Source organism: Pogoniulus pusillus, chromosome 9 (assembly GCF_015220805.1).
Source record: "Pogoniulus pusillus isolate bPogPus1 chromosome 9, bPogPus1.pri, whole genome shotgun sequence".
NCBI classification, from domain to species: domain Eukaryota; kingdom Metazoa; phylum Chordata; class Aves; order Piciformes; family Lybiidae; genus Pogoniulus; species Pogoniulus pusillus.
In genome coordinates, this window is record NC_087272.1 from 33,529,951 (window position 1) to 33,537,464 (window position 7,514).

Genomic DNA, 7,514 nt, shown 5'->3' on the forward strand with positions numbered 1-7,514 from the left:
GTTGATTCTGGTATTTCATTTTGGCCAATGTGAACAAATCATCAGAGTGTTGACCTTGCCCAGTATTATTTACCATAGCAAACAATAACATCATCATAATATTTACCACCTCCAGAACACTTTGTGTTGAAGGAGTTGTACAGTAACAGGTATTAACTTTACTACATGAAAATTATAGAGGATAAGCACAAAGAATTATCCTGAAAAGACATTTTCTGAGCCAGGTAAGAGTACAGGTAAAGCTCTATATTTGCTGACCCAACATTTTATATTCATCTATGTCTATTCATTAATTCCAGCACCTAAACAACACTGCAGACCAAAGTAATCCTTTTAGATCTAGTCTGGATGTTAGGAGGAAGTTCTTCCCTGAGAGAGTGATTTGCCATTGGAATGGGCTGCCCAGGGAGGTGGTGGAGGCACCGTCCCTGGAGGTGTTCAAGAAAAGCCTGGATGAGGCACTTAGTGCCATGGTCTCGTTGGTTGGATAGGGCTGGGTGCTAGGTTGAACTGGATGTTCTTGGAGGTCTCTTCCAACCTGGTTGATTCTATGATTCTATGAGTAGAAAATTTACCTTTTTCTTCTTGGCTTGTTTTTGGCAACTGAAACACCCCCAGAAATAATCTCCTCGTGGATGTGTGACCAAGTGACCACTCTGGAGTTTAATCTGAGCTTTAAACATTATGAACCTTTTTATCAGATGGAGTTACTGATAACTGCCAGTTCAGAAATAGAGCTCTGGGGCATGGGAAAGTTGTGAAAAGATGTTACAAGATAATTGCTTTGAGTGGAGAAGTCGAGTACCAGAGCAATCACCTTTGCTCTAAGGCGGTGGCATAAATGAGCAGCAGGAGTGAGGTTTCCTAACACTAGAAATCATGATAATTTGTTTGCTTCCTTATCTTAAAATCCTCTGAACCTCAGAATTCTTAAGGCTACTTTACCTTAGAGGCAGGAAGAACCTTTCAATTTTTTTATGTAGCCTGGATCACCTTTGGAAGAGAGGGGAGGTGTCCCAGGAGAAGTTCAAGGAAGTTGCTAGGTCTTGTAGAGGAAAAATTAGAGAGGCAAAAGAGTGATTGGCATTGGAATGGGCTGCCCAGGGAGGTGGTGGAGGCAGCGTCCCTGGGGGTCTTCAAGAAAAGACTGGATGAGGCACTTAGTGCCATGGTCTAGTTGATTGGCTAGGGCTGGGTGATAGGTTGGACTGGATGATCTTGGAGGTCTCTTCCAACCTGGTTGATTCTATGATTCTATGATTTTAATTGCTCAGAAGGTTTCAGCTGTTTCATTTTTTTGCCTCTTGAAATCATTAATTGTATTTAAAGACTTTTTAGTTCTTGTTAATATCTGACTATGTTTAGTCATCAAAACATAGTTCATACTTCATCCAAATAACAAAACTGGGCAGGAGGGAGCACTGTCCTGTTTGTTAGAAAAGAGAAACCATGGCTCTGCTTTGCACATGGTAACTTCATTGAGTCCAAATAAGAGAGGACAGAAAGGTTGGTTGTGCCTTACAGTATTTTTCTGCTGTCACATGCAGTGTGACTTTTTCATCTTTTTGGTATGTAGAGATAAAACTTTCACAATCTCTGAAAAAAGGGTTTATTAAGGAAAATCTATTTTATAGAATCATAGAATGGTTTGGGTTGGAAGGGACCTTAAAGACCACCCAGTTTTAAGCCCCCTGCCATGGGCAGAGACAGCTCCCATTAGACCTGGTTGCTCAAAGCCTCATTCAGCCTGGTCTTAAACTCTTCCAGTAATGAGGTGTTCACAACTTCTCTAGGCAACCTGCTCCAGTGTCTCACCAACCTCAGTGTAAAAAAATTCTCCCAAATGTCTGATTTAAATCTACTCTGCTCTAGTTTCAAAACACTGCCCTTCATCCTGTCACGACATGCCCATCTCCAGCTCTCCTGTAGTCTCCTTCAGGTACTGGAAGGCTGCTATAGTGTCTCCCTGGAGCCTTCTCTTCTATCACACTGTAATTTAACAGGTTTGAGATACCATTCTGGCTAAGTTAAAAAATGTTAAATAAACCTTACAGCAACATGCATAAAAATAAGAAACCCCTTGGCAGCTGCAAAGTCAAACAGAACTTGACATTCGTTGGTATTTATGCCATGCTGAACAGCTAGCCTCACCTCAACGTGGGAGAAAGTAGGACACAGAATATGCAACCAGCAGGCAGACTCAGTAGCCCAGAGGTAGGATGCAGCTCCCACATTTCTCTCTGGCATTGCTCTCTTTCTGAAAACATCATTTCAAAAGTGTATTTGCCAAATCATGTTTAGTTGATGCAAACCAGTTCACCTCTGCCTTCTACACTTTGAAGGGAATAAGCAGACTCTTCTCTAGTAGTCCCGGCTGGCTGCTGGAAGAGACACTTGCTTCTGCTGGCTTGACATGGCGTTGTGCTTAGCTATGCACTTCAACTCGGTGCACATCACTGAGAACCAGGTGCTTGCTCCACGTACTTGATCGTGGGCATTTTTCAGTTTTAAACATCTGGCAACATTTAGTATCTTGTAAAAAGGCCTTTTTGTTGAAAGTAGGTTTTATTCTGTTGTTCTGTGCTGACAAGCAGAACATAATACCTCGTTAAAAGCTCATTTGCTTTTCAAACAAAGACCATCAAGAAAAATCCAGTGTTTTCACCTATCAATCATTACAGCCGGGATTTAATTTAACTTTAATTCGATCATTATTTTTCATCAAGAAACTTTTCAGTCCATGTTGGAGTCCCCCTGCATCAGGTATCTGTAAATGTGGCATTACTGCCAAGTGAGTCATAGAGCGTGGCAGCAGCTGTTTCTTCAGAGTGTTCTCCTGCCAAGTCAGTGTTTTCAGACAGAAATCAAGTCAGTTACTTTTCCATGGGTAGTTTTTTTTCCCCTCTCTGCGATGCAGTGCCGAATATGTAGTGTTAAACCTGTCAGAAAAATGCGTTGACTAATAGTGGTGCCTTTTAGCAGAGGCTGAACAATGTATTAGAAGCCTCAGGGGATAATGTTTGCAGTCGTTGAGGGGCATTCTGGAAACAAAGATTGCTTGTCTGAGAGATTCTTTACCAGAGGTTCCATGATCTTGCTTAAATTATGTTTGTATTGAATGAAATATCTTACCCTACAGTAAAAGAAACTGAAAAATGATGTGGGGACTTAAAGTACTGACATCCATACAGTGTAAGAAGGGAAACAGGGCAGAGTATGAGTGTAGGGATACTCCCATCTGATTTCAGATGCAATCATCTTGTCCTAGGAGAACTGAGTGCTACAGCTTTAAATCCACTTTAGGTAAATAATATTTCAGTATAAAAGTACTATGTGGTTGTAACCAGAATGTTTTGTTTACACTGGTTTGTATTTTTCCATCAGTTAAATAAACCATTTGAGAGCTGAACTGAGGCAGTACACTGAAGAGAATGTTTTGAAGAGTTAACAGGAGGGGAGGATGTACTCAGTGAAGTCTCTCACTTTCTGGTTTTACCTTTGGAGTGATACTGTTTGTTGCCTTGAACTTGGAAGGGAAAGTGCTCTTTTTCTCAGCACCACCTTCTTCCAGGTCAGTACTCTGAATGTGTGCCTCAGCACTTGTCAAACTGCCAGGTTTGAGGTATTTATCTGAAAATTAACCAAGGTTGTAAAAATTACCTGGTCCCTTCAGCAGATGTTTTTCATGGCGTCCCATTCACTTTGGAGCACACCTTTTATGCAGAGAAAAAGGAGGCAGGTTTTTGTTCTCCCCGAGCTGAGAAACCTACCAACATGAAACTTTGTTCTAAGTCTGCATGCTTTGCATCCTTTGCAGATGATCCACGATTACTGAAGGATAAAGTAATGACCTGTAGTAGGTCGTGAACGATTAGACAAATATTTCATTTGCTGTATTTGTATATTAAATAGATTTGCCTTTTACTGTATTTTTCCTTTGAGCAAACAATGCAAGCTGCAAGTTGTTAGCTGCTTTTTAGGGTATAGTCTATCCATGTGTAAACATCTCTTCCCCATGATTTGCTCCTACACTTCCATTGCTTGAGACAGCTAAACAAAAGAACTGTCTCTTCCACTTTTCTCACGCTGCTTAGATCATCTGCTGAAGCCATTAATATCTTCCTCTGAAATGTGCCCAGATGACAGAATGCAAAATCAGAGCCGGTGCAAGCTGAGATGCTTTTTAATGATGTTTCCAGTGTCAGCCGCCACTCAGGATTCATCCAACTTTAATGGCGCTGAAACACCACGGGATTTCGAGTGGCAAATACAGATTTTTCACCTTTCCTTTTTTTTTCTGATTCTCCAAAGTGTTTTTATCATCCAGTCACCCACTTCAGAGGATTATCCTCGAGACACTCCAGTTCTATTTCAAACGACAGCCCTGTCCTTTCTGTTCGTCTCAAAAGAACGTAAAGAGTGGGAAAGGACTTTCTTGAGTTCTTATTAAAACCATCTCAGAGCAAGGCTTAATGTGACACCATCAGCCAGTCTGACCTACTTTGAAATTCTCACAGTCTGACTGGAAAGCCCTCTGGATTTTATTTTTTTCTTTTGTCTCAGATCAACCTTTGTTGCTGAAGCTTCTTTTTAGTGTGTGACCTGTACATTTTCCATGCTTGAGTCCAACTTCAGCCTTCATAATAGTGACAATGATGGGCAGGTTTAGAATTAAAAAACTGAGAGTAAAATGTCAAACATTGAGCTGTATTAAAAAGCTGGGAGAGGGAAAATGATTTTCAAAGGGAATAAAAAGATGTGCTGTCTGGAAATAAGAACAGTTTTCAAGGTTGAATTAGAGAAAAATCTCTCTAAGAGATTTTTTCAGCATTGTTCAGAATAAACAAGAGGTGACATCTGATTAGTTCCAGCAGAACTGGGGTAAGGGCACTTCTGAGGTAGAACAAAAATCTGCATGAACCTGAAGGAAGTGAGGAAAGATAAGAAACGTTCAAAGAGGACGAGCTCAAAGGAAAGAAGACAGCCAATGTGATCACTCTGCATCTGCAGAGCTCATTCCCCCCTTGCTGCCTGCACCCCACACAAGTCCCTGAGCACACATCTTCTTATTAGTCCCCTGACTTTGATCCCCCCCTCACAGCTTCCCTTTACAGTGTTTTGAGGAGGTGCTCTGATAGACTAAGAGCACAGCACTAAGTATTAATTCTGCCTTTCAAACATTTACCTGAGGACTGAAAAAAAATTATTATGCAGCACCAAAGCAATGTGCAGAAGGAGTCTAAACATCCAGCAGCAAGGACTAATCATAGTTCTTAGTGAAGTGAATTTTCTGCTGCCACTGCTGTAAAGAGGAAGGCTATTTCTTTTCTGTAGCACAGGTTTTTACACAAGGTGCCTGCTCTGGAGTCAGACAGGGTCACCTAAATGAAAAACAGAACGTTGAGTAGTTCAGTTTTTAAATGACTTCAGAAGCCTCTCAACCCACTTACTAGACTGGGAAAAATGCAGTCCTGCTTTTCCTGCCCTTGCTTATCTCAACCACTGTATCAGCAGCTTAGCTGATGCTGATGTTTAGGGTGGTCTGTGGTTTCCCTTATCAGTTCTGCCTGTGCCTACTTTTCACATTCTGCTCAGCATCGGTTCTGCCTCCCCCACCAGTTTCGTTCACCTCATTCTCCTCCACCTTCGCATCTCCTTCCTGCCGCTGGTTTCTGAGGTTCTTTCGTCCTGAGAGACTGCACCAGGACATCTGTTCTCTCCTTGCATGTTGTTTTGAAAATGCCAAGAGATGAAGAGAAAGGGTTAAGAGGACATGGGAGGAGAGAAACCAAGAGGCTCTCAGGACACTAAACTGGTTGCTTTTTAGTCCACTCCTTCCTCCTCCAGTGTAAGGAGTTTGAACTAGAGACAGCTTTTCAGCCCAAATTACTTTAGGATCACATCTTCTTACCATTCTTATCCATGTCTCCCCATTCTCCCACTGTTTCCTATAGCTTGGATCATACTTACAATACAAGGTAAGCTCTATACAACAGAGATTGAAAGTTAATAAGAACCTTTTGGGTTTACATGTTCTTGGTGGTTTTAAAGGTAACTTGGAAAATGGAAGCTTCCAGTGTAGTAACAACAAGTGTTTTGAGAGCTGTGGGATAACAGACCAGTAAGTCACAGTTTAGCCATTCAAGGAAAGGAAAAGAGGGAGGTTATATGCAGCAAGAATAATAGAATTAAGTTATAAGAGGAAGGAAATCCAATCAGGGTCAAAAGGAGCAGGGCTGTCCCTGCCAATAAGATCTCTGAATCAGTGAAGGGAAGAGTGATAAACAGTGCCAGCATTCAAATGCTGACTAAAACAGCTCTACCAGTTCTGCAGTAACTTGGGATAGACCTGTTTCTGTGTCTGCAGATTGCTGTTCTACAGGAAGGAGTTAAAAAACAAATAGGAACAAATTGTGAGAGTTTTATTTTATAGACTGTATTTAAAAATTCATCATTATCTTATTAGCACAGCAAAACATTAAAGCCTCAAAAGTCCCCAAATTAAGAAAGTCAGTGTTTTTCTCTGGTTTTTATGATGATAACAACCAATAGAAGCAAAATCTTCAGACTTACCCAACTAAATATAACAAAGTTCCATATGGCCTCAAGTCATTCAGAACCTAATGTTCACAACTATTCCCATTAAACCTGCACTGCTTGCTGCAATCTAATGACTGGAGAAGCAATTCCAGAAGGTTTCAGGAGAGAAAGGCTATATGAAGGGAAGGGATGGGGGCTGTGAAGTATTAGCATGATGCTCAGTTGCTGCATATCATCTTTGCAATGGGCAGTTTACAGTCTGTTCATCCTGATGGATGTAGCACATGGGAGTCTGAAGTCCTGGCTCTGCAATTTCTGTCTCTGCCTGGTAATTGATGGGTAAATTGTGCCCACAAATAACGTGTTAGCACCGAGTGAGCTGGGGCCCTGCTCAGCACAAACAGCTCCAGCACACTCAGAGGAGCTGTAATAAATGGAAGGCAAGGAAAAGTTCCAGGAGATAATGAGTCTGAATACTAATGACCTAAGCTGGTACAAAAGATAGAAATGCCATTTATCAAAAAGTACAAAACTCATTTGCTGTCTTAATGAGTTATTAAACGCCAATAATAACAATTTTGTGGTTTGAAGCCAAATTACTACTTTCCCACATTTTTTTCCCTTGGCCCACTAAGATGTTGCAGGATTTATGAAAGTTCTCCTGCTTTACTGCAGAAAGGAAAATGTACTCCAAAGTTTTCCCCTCTTGGATGCTTTGGCTACCTTCCTCAACCACCAGAAATTGTATCTTTTAAGCATCTTAGTCATCTGGAGCATTAAACAGGCTGGAAACTGCTCATTTCAAGACAGCAGAGGATAATTTCTCTCTTTAAACAGACTTCCTTATCCTGTGGAGTATGTAAAATTCTTCTCTGACAGAAAATGGAAATATTTCAAGGCTTATCTCACAACTATGTGATGAAGTCTAAATCCTGAATGAACCAAAAATAGATGTGAAATTTATACTGGCCTGC